This window comes from Callorhinchus milii, unplaced genomic scaffold (genome assembly GCF_018977255.1).
Source record: "Callorhinchus milii isolate IMCB2004 unplaced genomic scaffold, IMCB_Cmil_1.0 Scaffold16, whole genome shotgun sequence".
Taxonomy (NCBI): Eukaryota; Metazoa; Chordata; class Chondrichthyes; order Chimaeriformes; family Callorhinchidae; genus Callorhinchus; species Callorhinchus milii.
In genome coordinates this window covers 10,584,217-10,603,999 of record NW_024704757.1, presented here as the reverse complement: position 1 = coordinate 10,603,999, position 19,783 = coordinate 10,584,217, and the positions used below count along the sequence as shown (strand labels likewise).

General features: G+C 42.5%; 1 protein-coding gene across 1 annotated transcript in view; it reads left to right on the top strand.

The window, feature by feature from the left end:
- Nucleotides 1–200: 200 nt before the first annotated feature.
- capn15 (calpain 15) overlaps nucleotides 201–19,783 on the top strand; it is a 64,610-nt gene continuing 45,027 nt past the window's right edge. Inside the window, exon 1 of the mRNA XM_007893622.2 lies at nucleotides 201–277. The gene's annotated coding sequence lies outside the window, so the exon portion shown is untranslated. The remainder of the gene's footprint in view (nucleotides 278–19,783) is intronic.

Sequence of the window (19,783 nt, the reverse complement as noted above, 5' to 3'; positions counted from 1 at the left end):
GTGTTATAACTGTTACATTGACTTGCACACTTGTTTCCCCAAGGAAGAGGGATTGAAAGTCTTGTTTTGTGTGTTTTATTGGTCAGAGCAGCAGTTTGGAAGGGAAGGAGTTTATGAAAGCATCTACAGAGCTCCAATTAATCAGAGAGAACATGAAGAACTAATAGAAAAATCTCTGTACAATTTTCAGATATGCAGTGCCTGAGAAAGTTCACTTCCGTTCTGAAGAGCAAGCTACTGACTCTTTAGGTAGGACTACCACCTCTCGCACAGGAAGGTAAGCTTTTAAACAATATTACTGCACAATAGTTAGTGACATTCAGACCTGGCCACAGGGAAACACAGACACTGGATTGATTGGTGTGGGGGTGCGGGGCGAAGAAGGCTCGAACCTCAACCCAGCCGGCACTACTGTGTTGCAGTAGTCTAGCAACAAGAAAAACAAATGCAAAAGAAATGGCAAGATGATGAGAGAGCGAGGAAATGTTTAGAGGTTGCAAAAACAATCTTCAATCTATAATAGTGTGGCCTGAAAACCCTTAGGAAAACAAGTGGAAAGAATTACATTTTCTCTTGTGCTTCATGATCTTGACCGGGAAGGGAAAAATACAAATTGCATTGGGGGAAGGGGAGAGAGAGGAGTACCGCATTAGGGAGTTACAAGGTCATTTACATTTGAGCTCAATGGAAACCGGATCTCCAAAACTTGATTTCCTGTGTCTATTTCTGTACTGGGCAGGACCATCCTGTACTGTACCATCCAGTTGCTGGCCTTCATTTAAAGGCAAGGCTAGAGCTGATCTTATCTGTGGATATTTGTAGAACAGCTGTGCATTTTGCAGTGATGCTCTTTTGCCCATGAATAAAACCGCAGCAGCCTGTAAATAATTCTGCTTGGTTTCTTTGTGGCGTGACTTTTTTCTCCTCCCTGACTGAACAGCTGAGTCTCAGCATAGATAATCAGTCTCTCTCAGTCCCTGGTTTATTCAGGGTCTATTGGAAATCCCAGATAAAGACCCACAGTTTATCACTTGTCTGTTACAGTGCATCAAGCTAGTCATTCTAACCAGAGCCTAGTGACGCACTGAAGGCCGACATAATTCAGCAGGTGAAGAGTGTGTGTATTGTAATCTTCGCATCAGTACCTATGTTTAATAGGAGGCTCTGCAGCGTCCACTTTTAAAGCCCCTTTTATGTAAAGGAAAGTCTCAAAGCGTTTGATAAATTCAACTTACGAAGACCGAAAAAGGAAATGAAAAATATAAAGGTGTTAAAAGACCTTTCCTGGAAAGGAGAGAGAAAGAGAGGTGATGTGGGTTTGGAAGAGTTTGAGGAAGATGTTGTGGTGGCTGAAGGCTTGGCTTGCTGCTGTAAAGGGCTTGTGGATAAGCAGCAGGAAGCTTGTCAGACGGGACTTTCCGTGTATAGGTCTGATTTGGCTACTCTTAGGCATTGTGGTGAGTTTCCACATCGGACGCCTAGCTGACCAAAACAAAGAGAGTGTATAGAGGATTGATTTAATTCCAACACTGGTGAGAAGCGCATCATTTTGGATCCAGCTCTGTTCCACAATGAGTTCCTTTTTTTTAACGTTTAAATTGGTGCCATAGATAAGGAAGAGAAAAGTCACTTTAGGTTCTTGCTTCTCATTGCTGTCCAGTGACCTTGCTGTGTGGATGTGGCAAAGTGCTCGGGTACGATTTCCTTTCCTTTTCCCCCCACTCTACAACATAGCAACAAACCCCATTAGCTCAATAGAATCAGTGATTTGAAAGCAATACTGAGCATCACCACATAAGGCAGTGTTATTTTGCAGGAATGCATTGTAGACTTCATTCCCCATATTGTTTTGTGAGGTCATGAATGTGTTCTCTCAGTATGTGATAATGTTTGTTGGCAGTTTATAGGGAGAAAATGGGGCAGAGGACAGGGGATTATGGGTTATAGAGGTGTTAATGATGCAAAACAAAGGGGGGGTTGTTTCAAAACAGGGCAAACAAAGGGTTAATAATGCAAACAAAAGAGGGGGGAATTGCATCAAAATGGGCAGACCAGAGAGAGAAAAGGTATAACTGGTTCCCAGATGATGTGGTAATGGTCACAGAAGAGCGGGAGGGGGATATGTGAGCTGTCATGGTCTGAAATTTTTTAAATCAATATTGAGGCCAGAGAGCTTGTGCTGTGGTTCATTGGAACAGTGTAGGAGACCATGGATGGAGAGGTTAGAGTGCGAGTGGGAGGGAGAGTTGAAGTGGCAAGAAACCAGAAGCTAAGGGTTGTGATTGCAGACAGAACGGAGATGTTCAGCAAATAGGTCGCCCAATCTGCGTTTGGTCTCCCCAGTGTAGAGGAGATCACATCGTGAGCAGCGAACACAGTAAACTACACGGGTGGCAGTACACGTAAATCACTGTCTCACTTAAACTGTGTTTGGGGCCCTGGACAGTGGTATGGGAGGAGGTGAAAGGGCAGGTATTGTATCTCTTGCGCTGGCATGGGAAGGTGTCAGCGGGAGGAGAGCAACTGTTGGTGGTGATGGAGGAATGAACCAGGATATCATGGAGAGAAAAGTCCCTTCACAATGCTGAGAGGGGAGGGAAAGATATGTTTGGTCGTTGGATCACGCTAGAGGTGCTGGAAATGGTGGAGAATTATTTGTTGGATGTTGGCTGACGGGGTGGGAGGAGGTGCAGTTCAAGTAACTGTGGGAGTTGGTGGGCTTGTAAAAGATATCTGTAGATAATCTATACCCTGAGATGGAAATGGTGAAGTTGCGGAAGGGAAGAGTCGGAGTTGGACCGTGTGAATGTTATGGAAGGGTGGAAGGTGGAAGCAAAATTGGTGAATTTTTCCAGCTCGCTGCGAGAGCAGGAAACAACCCCAACACAGTCATCAATGTATCTGAGGAACAGGTCAGAGAGTGGACCTGAGTAGGCCCGGAACAAAGAGTGTTCCAGGTGGCCAACAAACACGCAGGTGTAGCTGCGACCCATAATAATAATAATCCTTGCATTTGATATAGCGCTTTTCACGTCTTCGAGACGTCTCAAAGCACTTGACGGAATAGACTGTAAAGTGAATTGAATGTATATTTGTGGGTGAAATGTGGCAGCCAATTGCACCCAGCCGTGTCCCACAAACAGGCGTGGATTGAAATGACCAATTCATTATTTATTTTTCTTGAAGGATTATTATCAGGTGTGTGGAGTAAGGAAACTTGCCCAAGGTTTCACCCTGCCGGGAATCGAGCCTAGGTCTTTCGCTTGCAAAGCAAGTGCTCTAACCACTGAGCTACAGGAACCATGTGGATTCCCATAGCGACATCTTTTACTTGGAGGAAGTGGATGGAATTTAATGTGAAGTTGTTCAATGTCAGAACAAGTTTATCCAGGCGGAGGAGGGTGGTGATGGATAGAGACTGGATGGGCCCCTGTTTGAGGTGGAAGCGGAGGGCCTGCAGGCCGTCCTTGTGGGGGATGGAGGTGTAGAGGGACTGAACGTCCATTGTAATAGGAGACGGTTAGGACTAAGGAACTGGAAATTGCTGAAGTGGCAGAGGGCGTCAGAAGAGTCATGGGTGTAGGTTGGTAGGGCCTGGACAAAAGGAGCAAAATGGAGTCCAGATATGAGGAGATCAATTTGGTGGGGCAGGAACAGGCTGAAACAATAGGTCTCCTGGGACAGTCCTGTTTGTGGATCTTGAGGAGGAGGTAGAGGCGGGCTATACAGGGCTGGGGTCTATGAGGTTGGAGGCTGTGGGAGGAAGCTCCCCAGAGGAGATGAGGTCATTGACTGTCTCAGTGATGATGGCTTGGTGTTCCATTGTAGGGTCATGGTCCAAGGGGAGGTAGGAGGAGTTGTCAGAGAGTTGGAGTTCAGCTTCTGCTTGGTAGAAGTCCTTTCGCCAGACGTTGACAGGTGTATTACTAGGTGTAGGTTGGCATGAGTCAAGGTTTGGGGAACCCAGAATATGCAGTGGGGTACTGCTGGAGTCTTAATTATCTAAAGCCGTATAGCTTGCCGTTGAAAGGATTTTCTGGCAACCATACTCCAACTGTCCATCTTGGCATACCATTCTCAGCACTATTCCAAATGACAGTATCCAAGTGGGTTCCACTGAGTGATCTAGTACTCAAGATGGTGAGTGCAGTACAAAAGACCCTCAGATGAGTCTCCTAACAGCACAACCAGGTTTACAGTACCCCAATTCTATCGTAAATCACCTGATACACACTCTATCTCTCTCTCAATGCAATCCACTTGTTCAGACATCAAGTATCATGGGTGATGTTGCTTATCTGCCTATAGAGAGATATTATTTAGTCCTAAATTCCTATTCCTAATTTGTTTCCACTCAGAGACTGCCTTGGGTGTGAGGAAAAGTATGAATAACTGAAGGAGAGAGAATCCTTGGCCAGAAAAAACAACTATTCTGCAGTTGATCATTGTAAGCAGCACAATCCCAAACCTCATTATAATATTGCTACAGCAAACCTATTCTAAACATCTGTGATATTTGCTTGTGTCCTACTTTTCTAATCTTATTAGTGCCATAAAATTCAAACAAGGCAATGCTACTTAATGAGTGCATTTAATTCCTGCTCTTTTACAGAAATTGTGTGCAGTTTTAAAAAAAAAGTACTACTGAAAAAACAGACTCATAACTAACTGGGTTAAAAATCAGTAGCTGGATCAGTAGGTGTTGATTTCTATTTTCTGTAATTTTATTTTCTGTGTTCTTTTGTATTGCATCTCCCCCCATTATGTTCTTCCAGAGATCTATGTATGCAAAAGGCCATCAAAGTTTTGGGAAAGGAGTTCAGATAAAATTGGAATCGTTCCAAGAGTTCGGATTCTTAAACCTTTGGGAAGACTTAGACCTTGACTTACAGAAGAGTCTTAGTCATTTTAAAAGCTAAATCATGTCTAGTCTAACATTAATAACCTAGATGTAGGCATGTTATTTAATTTAAGACTCTGAATCCAGAACTGCAGGAAACATGAACAAAATTAACAATTCTTAAAGACGAGATTAGAAGAATTTATTTTCTTTCCGCCGAGTTGTGGAATCGAGTCCCAGCTAAAGCATTTAATGTCTTGCTGGTAAATAAACGCTGGGCAACTCTTTGGTTAGGATGAGGACTGAGTATTAAAAGGGTTAATACAAATGTACAAATGTAATGAAATACTGTGCATGAAAGGATGTGCACTCCACTTTACTAAGCCAGTCCGATTTTGCTCCACCCTACCTCTGCGACCTCCTTACCCCCACCAATATGCCTGCTCCCTCTGCCTGTTTCACGTCTCACACCTCGCCCACCCCACCGTTGTTGGGCGAACCTTTGGCCACTCTGCCCCCACCCTTTGGAACTCCATCCTGCAGTGCCTCCGCCTGGCTCCCTCCCTTGCCTCCTTCAAGATCCGGCTCAAGAACCGCCTCTTTGATCACTCCTTACCCTCCTGCCCTCCACCCTCCCCAATCCCAACCCCCAGCTCGGGTCCGAAACACTGATTGTCCAGTGCCTTATGATGTCCTCCTGACGTGAAAGGTGCTATACAAATGTAAAATCGAAATACTGTCCATGAAGCCTTGGGAAGAAATAATTGAAGGCACTAGTGAGCATTGTAATTTGGCATATGCCACCCTTTGGAATACCTGAACTTTTACAATGATCAGCTTTCTTTAAAATGTCATTGTGTGCATGATGGAGTATCGCTGAGTAATTGCTGGTAACCTTTGTCTGGCATTTTAATCTATTTTAATGCTGATCAGTGCCTAGCTTTCATTTCCTTTTCAGTGAGTGCACTTCTGCTACTTCCAACTTCAGAAATGTGGCGAAAGGCGAAGGATGTAAGATTTGCAAGCATGATCACCAGACACGGAAAGATTAACAAGCTTTGCTATTGGAGTAGAGGCTGATACTGATAGCAACACATATTCTGTTGAAGAGGTGCAGTTACTTGGAAAACAGCATTTTAAACAGAACCACTCAGAGGAGAATTGTAGTTTCACATTCAATGATGACATTTGAAATCTGATTTTTATATCAGGTCCTTGCATTTAGAATATCAGTAATTGGGATTTAAATTATAGTGATTTGTAACAAGCAGATTTCTTCAACTCAGAAAGTTGCAAATCCTTTTAGTAAGTGACCTGCAGACACTCCATCTACTTTCAGAGCAGTTTTTTCATGCATTGGCATGACATACCCTGAAGATCCTATTAAGGATTCCTATTGATCACTGCAATTTAGATCCCGTTGTGTAAGAAATGACTTAAGATTTATGCAGCTTCCTGAGCATAAAATAGATTCATACAAATTGGGCTCAGGAATACTTAGGAATAAGAAAAAGATCGTTCAGCGTGCTCTGCCACAGGCCATTCCATAGCACTGCTTGACCCCAACTCACTTCCTTTGCTTTCTTGCCATAAGCTTTAACATTTCTGATTTTTTTTCCTACTCTGACGTGCAACATCCCTAATGTGGATAAAAATGGTGGAGGCACAGAGATAAAACTAGAATTTGGAGACCAATTTGTTTACTGCATTGCACAGAAAATCTACACTTATGCTAAATTATGAAAAATATTATGAACCAAACGCATTGTCATAAAAGGAAAAGTAGTTGAATATGTAGAGGCTATGTTGTGGGAAATATTCAGCTGGATGCTTCACTGTATATTACATGCCAGTCAAACCATATAATGTGAATTTACCTTTCAAAATTACGTGTGTGTATGCAAATAGCTGACTAATTTAATAATAGCATCTTTGCAAAATCATATAGGATATTCCTGCCCCTGCTACCATAGGTATTCGTTCTAACCAATGTCCAGAGTGAATGGCTTGTACTCAGACCCACAACACAAGCATATTTCCAGCCTTCCAATATGCATCATTTTTGGCACCTTAAATGGTGTAGTTATGACGTTGCATTCATTAGCAAAGTGATTTTGCAGATGCTAATGTCTGCCATCTCAAGACTTTTTGATGGGCTCATTACCACGTCAGCTATATGCATGTTATCTACTATTCCACAACACAGCCCTTCTAGTGAACCGCATGCATCCGATAGCCCTGACCTCATGTCTGTTAGAATTAATGGGTGTGCTAACATTGGGACTGATTAGCATTTTGCAAGACTTCGTGTGTATTGGTCTTCAATCGATCTCTCTTAAATTACTTGCTGACCTGAACTGCTCTTCCTGTCCTTAACTTTTTTAAAAAAATTCTGCTCCACCATTGACACCTTTACTGCTACATTTCTATTAAGCTTTTCAGTGCCTCATAATACTGAGAAATATTTGACGTGTTTACTTCTCAGCTTGGCAGCGGTGGAGCAAAATTGCTATGGTGTGTTTGGATTAGAGAAGGAGAAACATTGGGCAAAGTTCCAGAGATAGTTGCTCAGTAATCTGCTGCCAGTAATCTGCTGCCAGTGAACATGCATGGACACAGTAAGGATATTATGTTTGGGGGAGGGGACTATAATTAGGAGAACAACCAACAGACTCCTCCCTTTTTTAAGACTAAGAATGGCCATGGTACACTGGAGGTTGCTAGTCGTCTACAATAACCTAAAGTCTTACCGAGTTTGGTCTTAGAACTGTATTGCAGCAAGAATGATGCATAATAATGAACTTTCCATTTGGTGCAGCACCTTTCATGGCAGAGGATGTCCCAAAGGGCTTCAAACACTTACTGGAAGTGGGGTGACTGTATTTGTGGGTGAATGCAGTAGCCAATTTGCTCCCAGCAATGTCCCATAAACGGCTATGAGGTGAATGACCACATTTTATTTGGGGGGGATTGTTGGCCAGGACATCAAAGAAATTCCCTTCTCTTTTCGAATAGTGCCAGGGATCTTTAACACCCCCCTGAACAGGTAGATAGGACCTTGGTTTAATGTCTCTTTTGAAAAATTTCATCAATGCAACACACCCCCAGCACTGCATTGGAGAGGGTCAGCTTAGACTATGGGCTTGAACCTACAACCTTCTGACTCAGAGGCAAGAGTGCAACCACTGAGCCAGCCTGACACACACTAAAGGTACTTCCCACACCTAGTGACACAATATACCACTGTGCCAAATGGCCTCCTTCTGTGCAAATCATATCCTATTTTGTAACGAGTTTGCTTTCTGTGAAAGGCACCTTATAACTGCAGATTGCCGGTGCAGTGAATATCATCTTCACTCATTGCAATGGGGTGGAACTGGGCTTGCTAAGGACTCAATGGGGTCTATAATATGGTCTTCATGCATACCAAATCCTATTTGTTGTGCCAAATGTAGGAACTCCACTCCAATGTGCCTGGAAGGAGATAGTCAGAACCTGCGATCTGTTCGCTGGCAAGACAGCACAACTGAGGGATTTGCTATTTATGAATTCAGCTGTGAGTCCTATTTTATAATCCCATCACTCATTGTCTATTGAAAGGCGAAGAGAAGATGAATGTTTTGCGCACTAGATGCAACATTTGAAAGTATGTGAATGCTTTTAAACCAAGGTCTCTTTCTTCAGGATCGTCATTTTACAAATTCTCCCCTTCTACGGGAGGTTGTATTGTGTTAGCATATTTATCAATAAACTCCTAAGTGCAATTTTCTTATAGCAGGCTGCGTGACAAGATGTAATTTCCCACTTGTCTGAATTCCGTGCAGGGTTTAGTCTGTGTGCTTCCTGATCACCACTGATCTAGTTATTGCACGGTTATAACTATGATATACTGCATTTGCTGTACAGTGGAAGATGGCAGACAGAGTAAATATCACAGCAGTGTTGCTGCAATATTGTTACCTTTGCCTTAAAAAATTAAAGCTCTGAGAATGAATAATTCATAACTTTATAATTAATTATTAATCAAAAGAAATAATTGCAAATCTGGTCTTTGATTCCCTTCCATAAAATCAAAGCAAGTCTTTACAGAAGCTGTCAGATTACTATTAGATATAAACAAAACCAGGAAGTACCAAAAAATGAGCGTCTCTGCTGATAACTTGTGCCTATATGATCTGAAGTTTTGCGCTCCCAGATCTGATTGAATACTTAGTTTTCAAGGTTAGAAGAACACTGTTAGGTTATGGAGCAATTTGCCACAAGGGGCCATTGAAACCAAGGCCATAACATTCATCCCAAGGAAGAATATGAAGGGGCAAGGTACTAGGATTAGCTCCAGTATCAACAGAAGTCGCTGGGAACTTGCAGCAGGTCAGGCAGCATTTATGGACAGAAGAAAGTGAGTTAACGTTTCAGGTCAATGACCTGTTGTCAGAACACTTTCCTCTCTCCATAGATGCTTGCCTGACCCGCTGAGTGTTCTCAGCGACTTCTGTTTTTATTTCAGATTTCCAGCATCTGCAGTAATTTGCCTTTTGTTTAGCTCCAGTATCAGTCTGGTTTAGTTGTTGGCATTCCAACCTGAGTCAGAAGGTATGGTTTCAAACCCCACATCTAGCTTGAACTGGCACTCCAGTGCAGTGCTGGATGAGCAGCATTATTGAATGGGACATTAAACCATGGTCTCGTCTGACTGTCCAGCTGGATGTTAGATCCCGTATCACTCTTAAAAAGAGAATATAGTTTCTATTGATGTCCTAGCCAACAATCCCCCAGATGAAATTCTTCATTCACTTCATGGCTGTTTGTGAATGGAATACATTATATTCTGTAAAGAGCTTTGAGACATTCTCCTGAAATGATAAATGTAGTATCAAATTTAAGCATTATTGCCTTTTTTTTAAAATTGTCCTATTTTAATTAAGCCTGATTTTCTTCTTTTCCCAACACCACTTTACATTTCTTCTGTTCTGGTGCTTATTCAGTTTGCTTTTAAATGATTCTTTTCATCCAGCCTCAATAGCCATTTGTGACAATGAATTCCAAATACTAACAACCTCTGAGTGAAGAAATTTCTTCTAACTTCTCTCCTAATTTTTGTTAACATTCCTGAAACCTCTTTGTTACAGATTCCCCAACTTTTATTTCCCCAATGCCAGTAGTATTTTTTTTGAGCCGCCCTATCTTTATATGTATGTTAACAAAAACAGAAGACGTTGGGAACACTCAGCAGGTCAGGCGGCTTCTGTGGAGAAAGGAAAGTGAGTCAACGTTTCGGGTCCACTGGAGTTCTGACGAAGGGTTGTGGTTCTGAAACATTGACTCACTTTCCTTTCTCCATAGATGCTGCCTGACCAGTTGAGTGTTCCCACTGACTTCTGTTTTTGTTTTCAGATTTCCAGCATCTGCAGTATTTTGCGTTTTGTTCATATATATGTTGTCTTATGCCTGATGTAAGAATTATTTTGTCAGACTTATCAAAGGATCTGAGAAATTATTCGAGGATGCCATTAGGGCCCCCGTCACCTACAGTAGTGCAGGCTTCTCCACTGGAACCAATCCCAATTCCCTGTTCTTCTTCTGTACGATAGACAAGCTGTTTCATAGCGTTGGGTGTTAGGTTGTGGTGTGTAAATAAGAGTCTTTGTGAATAACACCTTCACAATCCACCTTCACAAACATTGCAATCAGATTTGTCTCAACTGAATCACATTTCAACTGGTTCTCTCCAGAGTGCGTAGGTTTCAAATGTTTTCATTTGCTCCATTGTGAATTGCTTTATTCTCATTTTGTGAAGTGCTTCCTTCTACTTTATTGCAAAGGGTGTTCTATAAATTTTGTGTTGCTTTCTCCATTTGTGGTAGAGGGCATTTACAAAATAAGGTGCATTCAAAATTTATAGAGGAGTACAGTGCATTGAACAAGCCATCATCAGACGCCAGCAAATGCCAAGCTGCAGATAGAAAGTGCTGATGTCATCTTTGACCTTTTTTGTAAATTTCATTCAGTTGCTGCTTCAGCTCCTCCTGTGTATTAAAGGCTGCTTGATTAATGGGACAGATGCTGGCCTGTTCAGGGCTAAGATGTGCTGTCTTGTATGTCTGGGGGGGGGGAATTCTTGACGCAAAGACTGTTACAAAGATCTCAAAGATGTCTACATACACTTTAAAAAAAAGGTTTTTAAAAGACTTCACAGCAGTTGTGTTTGTTTTTGAAAAGCTGGTCCAGCAACACGCATTCTCTGTCTCTTCCCGACCTCCCCAACACCAGAATATGGTAGCTCTGCTGAACCTTGAGCTCAGGCTGCCCTTTGCATTTGCTTTTGTGGTTCGTCCAGTTCATGTGTGAACATAATTCACGTTGGTATTGGCAGGTGTGATTTGACCATCAGGGGAAACACAGCTGAAACTTCCTATAAAGCTTCCTGCATTGAGATTTCTAAGGTTCCTGGGAGTATATTTTTCATTTCTTAATGGGATTTTTAAAAATAAATCTCAAGAGAAACTCCTAGTACCGCATGTATGTCAAACTAACTTAAGTGACCCCCCCCACACTCCTCTCATGCAATCCTGTAACAACCTTTGACAGTTATACAGGATTGTGGTGAGTACAGAAGTTGGACCTGTGGAATTTGATGCACAATTGTGTCTCAGCCTCTTCCAACGATGGGTGTACAAAACCCTGAATTTTGTTGAAGTATGAGATTGTAATCCATCAGTGAATATCTTGCCCTCAATTAATGGAAAACGAATGGAATCAATCATGTGGAATCAATCTTTAGAAGTAAATATCTGAATACGCCACTCCTGCATGGATCGTTCCCTTTATTAAGAATGGAATGCACACTCTTCCAGGAGGAATGCACCCTGCGTACCAAATTCTGAGACGTATAGGTTGCAGAGCTAAGCCTTGGGGACCCCACAGTATGCGAGTTGTGGTTCCAATGGAGTTTAATCAGATAGCTTGCCATTGTGAACGCAGCCTCACGAACAATGTTTTGTGGACCCACATGCTGCAGAGGTACCAGACTACTGTGACTACCACAAAGCAACAGCATAAAATTACACTTGTATAGCGCCCTTCACGTCGGAAAGACGTCCCACGGCGCTAGACAATTGAGTTTTGGACCAAAACTGAAATGCCAGGCATATCACCTTAGAGCCACCTCAGCCCAAGGAGACGGCACCCCACCCTACGCTGGAGGATTGTCACGAGTTGGTCACTAGACATTTGATCCGGCAATGGTACCTACTAATCACCTGCAAACTCCACCTGTTGATTTTCTGTGAAATACTTAGCTGGTGTCATTGCTAAATCTGATCTTTACATCTGTGAACCTGTGCCCTCTTGTCCTGTTACTTGGTAGATCTGAAAGTATTGTTCTGAGTTTACTTTCTCTTTCCCCAAGCAAAATAATTGATTTTAATGGAATTATTTAATGCTTTACACACCACTACTCTTTTCATTCTACTGCCAACCCCAAATTTAATTTAATTTTTTTGTAACAGATGCTCTTAATTTTAAATTGCAAAACCTTTAGTGTTTAATCCCATCACTCAGCCTAGAGGGCTGTGCGCAAATGAAGTTTAATTCCTTCGGAACGTACAGCAAACCCAGTGCACAGGAACCTGCACTTAGCATGGATTCATGGTGAATTGGGTGCACATGTTCTGCAGCGGTGTTTCTGGTGTTAAGCCATAAGGTTTGTGTGTCTCGGAGATTATAGCACCAGCTGCAAAAGCAGCTTCAATTTGATATAGAATTATATTTGAGAATGTTAATTGCATCGCCTTCTGCTGACTTGAAATGCAGAGGCTGGGAAGAGCAGTGCAAGACACAGCATATCTGCTTGAGAGACTGCTGCTGGTAAACCCAACTAACTACAGTGCCTCACTATTGGAGCTTGAATATTAAATATCAACTGGCCTTGTTCATGAATGGGATTAGAATATGCAGCTCCAATGAGGGAGCGAGCATCAGCATAGACAGGAAGGGATAAAGAGCAGGGGGATTGGATAAGATTAGATAGCCCTAGTGGGAAAGCTAGCACCAGCACATATATGATGAGCAGAACAGCCTCATGTAAACTTTCTATGATTCTATGAACAAATAATTCTTAAAGGAATCAGTGGCTGGTTCAAAAACACAATTTGCAGACTCCCCAAAGTAGCCACCTGCTTTACATGGGTGGCAGGAGGGTGAAAATTCACAGTTCCAGAAAAAGTTAAGGTAGAAACGTATATTTATTGCTCAGTCACTATTGACTGATAAATTCTTGTAGGTCTTCATTTAATTTCAGGCCCTGCCTTTTGTTAACTCCACTTTTAATTAAGACTCGAGAATGATCGTAAGATCTTGATTCCACTAACCTTGGTATTTAACAGTCAGTTCAACAACTTGCATTTATATAGCGTCCCTCACGCAGGTTAGCATCCCAGAGCACTTATTTCACTTTATAGTATATTGTGTGAAGCTTTGAGACATCTCAACACCGTGATAAGGCACTATATCAAATGCTAGATTATTATTTACATCAATCACAGTGCTGTCTCAGCCAGCAAAATAATCGCTAGAATAACATTATTTATATTAAAATAATCCAGATCATCATCATAGGTTGGCAAAAAGATTGCTGTTTTATAAATTTGTGTATTTTTGCTGCTTGGACGTGGATTTGGAACCTATTCTGTGACTTGGAGCCGTGTCTGTCTGCGTCTGGCATCTCCATGGATACAGAGTGTGCGACACAGAGCGTAGTTAGCTGAAAGGGGACTCTGTGTGGGCACCCTGACCTGATCTATCTTTTTAATGAACGTGGGTTGACGTCCTTGCTTTTAGAAGATGTCATAGCCTTTGTCAGGAACAAAACAAAAAGAACTTGCAGTATTGTACTGACTTATTCACTGAAACTGCTCAACGTGCTTAACAGTAATGATTGTCATTTTTTGGGGTCGGCAAAAGCTGCAGCATTTGCCAACCTGTAGCAAAAGGCACATCAAACAATCGTGGGGTGAAGGACCAATTTATCTGGGAATGCCCTCATCTTTTCCAATAGTGCCTGGAATCTTCAATGGCCACTTGAAGAATTAGCAGACTCGCCTTGGTTCAGTGAGACCTTTGCAGTGCTCCTCGAGTAACTACTGGAGTTTTCAGTGTAGACCGCTCAAGTTAGAACACAGGAGAAGGTTTGAATCATATTTAAGACATTTCACCTTAATTGGGTGCTGGATTAAATGCAAGGATTATCACGGTAGTTTTATCAGTCTTTCAGCAAACTGCTAAAGTGTATCGTCTTTTTATAGCTTTAGAACCTGTGCCAGGAGTTGACGCCAAAATCGTCTCCAAAGAGTTAAGAATGCAGTTTCTATTTTCAAAGCAGTCTTTACAAATGTTACAAATTCAGTCTCGGCTTGATCTGAACTCCCCGGAGGTTTAAACTGAAGCAAGACGCATCTCAGAAAGTTCCCCATGCGCTGACTAGAAATGTCAGCCTAGATGCTAACGCTGTACCTGGGACAACAGGATTTTCCTCTGGTTACATTAGTCACCTTGTGCTGGTCACAGAATAGCTCTCAATTCGCAACTAATTCAGCTCTGTGTGCCCCTCCTGGTTTAGTTCTCCCTCTCAACCGCTCTACTTCCTTTCTCCCCTACACATGATGTTAAGAACATAAGAAATAGGAGTAGGCCATTCGACCCCTTGAGCCTGCCCCGCAATTTAATAAGATCATGGCTGATCTACTAACCTAACTCCATTTACCTGCCCTATCCCCATATCCCTTAATCCCTTTAGTTTTTAAAAATCTATCGATCTCAGTCTTGAATATGTTCAATGACTGAACATCCACAGCTTTCTGGGGTAGAGAATTCCATCAATTCACTATTATACAAAATATCAACAATCCCCTATGCCGTTTGCTAATTTGACATGCATCCGCACGTCTCTTCCGGGGGGAGTGGGGGGCGGTAGGTAAGCTAAGTGCAAGCTTGACCGTACCGGACGTGGAGTCCTGTAGCTCAGTGGTTAGAGCACTCGCTTTGCAAGCGAGAGACAGTTCAATTCCAGGCAGGTCAGGGCGAAACCTTGGGCAAGTTTCCTTACTCCACACAGAGCCTAATAATAATTCCTCCAAAACCAAAAACAATAATAAATTGGTCATTTTCAATCTACGACTGTTTGTGGGACATTGCTGTGCGCAATTGGCTGCCGCGTTCGCCCACAAATATACAGTCAATTCACTTTACAGTGTGTTCTGTGAAGCGCTTTGGGATGTCCTTTTAACGTGAAAAGCGCTATATCAAATGCAAGGATTATTATTATTACTTAACATCCACCCAAAGTTGCCTTCCTGCCTTTTAGGCTGACATTACCTCTAACAAGAGAACTCCTTAACTGAGGTAAGATTCTATGACTCAGCTTTAAGAGTCTTATCAGTCAAGTGTTCCACATGTGGTTAAGCTTGTGTTATTTTTGAATAGTTTCCCTTATGGTTTGTTTTCAATTGTTGTGATGATCTGTTTCATGGTGATAGTTTTCTGATCTATTGGAAGATAAAAGACTTGGTGTTTAATATCAGACCACATGGCCTAAATGTTACTCATCGCATGCTAGATGTCTGCTTTCAAGTGGTTATACACACACGCACAGCCCCTGGCAGCAGTTGAACCTAAACCAGGACATGCTGAGGTTTGGGGGTGCCAGAGTCAAGGGTGCCAATTGTGGCAGCTCAACCACAAACTGGGAGGAAATCAGCCAGGGTTTAAATCCCTGCTCCATATCAATACGTCCCTGTTGGACAATAAGATGGGATCAGCTTGGCTGTGATTTTTTTTCTCTTTCTCTTGAAGCTTGCACATAAAGAATGGGGCTAATTACTGGAAGATGTCCACGCCTGTGGAAACAGTGCAGTACCTTCTGTAAAGGAGGGGCGGGGGAGAGAGGAGGAAGAGAAATTGCCAGAAAGAAAAAATAGTAATTGTGTACACCATGGATCTGTGCTGCTATCAGTCTGTGTCGAGATCCATCCCTCATTCATTCTCTTTCTCCCTCTTTCCCTTCCCATCTCTTTCCCACTCTCATTCGCCTTGCGGGTTCACATCCACTCTCCTCACTCACTCTCCTTCCTAAATCAACTTCCTCTTTCATTCTGTCTGTGCGCACCTTTATCCCCTTCCCTTCTCACCCTCTTCCCTCTCTTTTATCAAAAAAATCTAACCAAGCAGACTGATCGTGTCGTGCTATTTTCTAGCCTTTCTCGCAATACTTGATGCAGCTTACTTTTAATCGTGCCTTAATTTAATCAGTAAGATTGACTGATGGGGGTTTCTTTTGCTAGTTGCTAGAGGAGGCGTGGTTCGAGTAGGAATATATTGCAGTCTGATTTCTGAAAGCGGTCTCATAATAATAATAATAAAACTCCTGAATAGAATTAAAAGTGCTTCAGTGTTAGTGTTGAAGTTTGCAGAACCATTGTCTTTGCTTCTTCTGTATGTGTGTGCCACACACGCACATGTGGCTGACTGCCATCCTGTCACTATACTTGACTCCACGTCTGCGTGCGTCTCTCAGTGCTTGCAATCCTTGTTCCAAAAGCCACTTGCCTCAAAACAGCATGGGATGATTTATAACCTAGAGATTCCTCAACACACTGCGTATCTGTCTGTCTGTCTGTCTGTCTGTTCATCTATCTGTTCATCTATCTCACTCTGAGTGAGCGTGTGTGTCTTCATTTGGCAAAAGAAGCGCAGTCATATGAGAGAGTGCAGTTGCAAGCCTGCGTTCACAGTTGAGGGTGATTAGTAGCTTAGGATTGCTGTATGCACCACTAATGTATGCAGTATCTGGTACAAATCAACAGCTTGGTTGCTGCCTTGGTGCTGTCGTTGAACATGGGCATACTGTGGTAAGTATTGTCCAATCCCAGCAGTGTATTGAGACAGCTCCACATTATAAAGTAAACTTGTCCTATTTGAGTGACATGCAATGGGTTTCTGAAAGGATTGCAAGTATAGGGTGGTAACGCACAATGTCCATCTGCCTACATTGTTGTGTTGAGCTGGTCAGCTCTCTTGTAGCTGCAATACAAGTGTGCTCGGTGCTGCAATACAAGTGTCCCTGTCCCTGTGATGCTGTACACAGTGTAAAACCATCCTAAAAAAATTTGGCCTTAAGTTGAAAAGCACTGCTTCATAATTTCTGATCCGCTCTGGGCCAGGAGAACTCTGACACATGCCGCTTAATTGCCTGTGCTTTCTTGATCCAATTTTGAGATGCTTTTGCATCTCTTGCTGAGTGAGATAACAGTTAATTTTTCAAGCTCCGGATTGCTTCTGTAGTTTTCGAACTATGCTGCTTGCAGCTGTAAAATAAATTGTACAGTCCTTTTGTTTAAAATAGTGAGAGATTCACAGCTGCACGATCGTGTCTGCCTGGCTTCAGCACTTCTGGGTGAGTTAGATTGGAGCATAATTGTGGATAAGGTGTGGGTGAATGCCTCTCTGTCTGTCTCTGTATACATGTTTGTCTGGGTGCACAGGTATGTATGTGAGTGCGTCAGTCTCTTGCTCCCCCTACCGTATAATTGGCTGTGGGTTGCTCCAGGAACTGAGTGCCAGGGAGTCTGAGCCTCTATCACTCTGGCTTTAATTTGGAGGAGTAGCTATTGACGCAAGACTGATTATTTGTAAACTGTAATTGGGTGTTGGCTAAACACCATTCAACCTGAGTTCGGCAGACTTTCCTACGTGCGAGGCAGCTTACTTCTTACAATCCAATGTAATAGGAATTTGCGTGGGTGAGATTGGAGAGGAACTGGCAGTGTATGTGAGAGAGAGAAGTGTGTGTGAATTGACAAGCTAAATAGTGGAGGACTCATCCATAACAATGGGACGTAGTCTTAAAATTGGAGAGAGGGAGAATGAATGTCCAGAGGGTGCATTATAAAGAAGTGTGAAAAAATAGCCGACTTTCAGGGTACTGCTGATATCACTTCCGCAATGCCAAGAAACTCTGCGAAGTGACATCCATGGAGCCTTCTGTACATTGCGTGCGTATCACTCAGGAAGTGACAATCTGGTAAATCGGACACTTTTTAGTACGTGCAAACCAGCTGCTCAGAGGGGTTGCAAGAAACTTGTGCTCCAGGCACACCATTTGGTAGAATCTGGAGGGGTGCAGATTTGAATTTCAGGACGGGAGTTGGGGCTACACTTGGCCTCTCCTCTCTGGGTTGAAGAGGAGGTGATGAGGCAGCGTTATCACCTCTGATTGCTTTCCAGAAACACTTCTTTCGAACCCTAGTGATGATGAGGGTGGTGCTAGCCACACAGTTACCAGTTTAGGTTCTGTGTTTCTTGTTTATGCCCAGGCCCATTGCTTTGTTGGCTGAGTAGGTATCAGATACCAAAGTCTTGCTATGTAGACAGCCATTTACTCAAGCAGTCGTGCATGTGCGTGACTAATAATTGTCTGTTCACCATTCCCATTCATTTTCCAGCATAACTCTCTTCATTGGGAGTGGGAACTCTGTGTCACATTTCCCATTCCTTACTCTGAAATACCGCCCTGGCTGAGCTCAACTCAAACTAATTCAATGCAGCCTGAGAATCAAATCTCGAGTCCTGTGTGTCAATTGCACACTGGAAAGTGCCAATACCAACTAAGCCATCAGGGTATCTCAAGGTCATGTATGACATAATAAAATTGTATGAAATGAAAAGTCTTTGTTTCCCCCTCTGTTGTATCTACTGTTGTTAACCTGTCTACACTTTCTGACTTCTTTTGGCATTGAATCTTGTAGGTTCCAATTACACACATATCTTTGCCATACAAGCCTTTGATTGAAATGTGACTGCTTTTATTTTGCTCGAGGCTGTAACTGTCACGCGCGCGTTTCTATACTGGCACAACAATGCTGAATTCAGGACTCTTTCTCAATAAGTGGGGAAGGGACAATTAGCTTAGTGCTGATGAAGCTTTGCTGCTGGTGTGTGAAACTTTGGCAGAAGAAAAGAAAATGCAGTTTAACCCCTTAGCTTTCTGGAAACTGCACAGTCTGTGAAAATTGTCCCCTTCGATCCTTACATTTGATAGAGGGCTTCACAGGATTTGCTGTAAAGTATAGTGACTATTTTTGTAGGTAAATGACTAGCCCTGTCCTCTTCACTTCATTCCTCTCTGTCTCTCTCTGCTGAATCTCTTGCAGAGCATGTAGATACTATACCTAAGCACAAATCATTGTAATATTCACTGGGTTGTCCTATTCTATGTGGCTCACTGCTGCTTCATGTCAGCACTGAACCGTTGAAGGAGCTTGCAATTACTTTTTGATAATGTTCCTTCCGAACGTCTAATTTCTGAAATTCAAAATAAAATTGAAGGAACTAATGAGCAGTTGCAAATGGCAATTGATAGATTTTATAGCTAAATTTTGCTATCTCCAAATCAACTTTTTGTTCCTGCTAAAATTTTTATATCGGACAGTATTTTGGTAGAGGACAAGAAATGGGCAAAAGGAAAGGCTGTACAATGGAGGCAGGTTTTGCGCTTGCCCTCTCTATCCTACACCCTCAGGCTTACAGTGAGCGACTAATGAATTGATCAGTAATTTCCAGGAAGAGCCCTGTTGAATGTGTTTGCACAGCGCAGTCCATCAGCGAGGCTCTGAAGCAGGAGATGAGTTCCTTTTTTTGGAAGTTGCTGTGTCAGCGAGTATTCTGTAACCTCGGACTGCCCTCTGTTTTCTGCTTCTACTGTGCATGGAGATTTTATTATTGCTTAGACATTGGAATATATTGAAAAATATAAAGACTAGGTGAGGGTGGTTCTGATCAGGAGATGCTATTTTTATGGCAATGCATTGTGTTCTCAACATCTGTACCCTGTGCCTCAACACTCAACTGCAACAGCACTTACAGCAATAAATCTTCCCAGTTAGACACAAG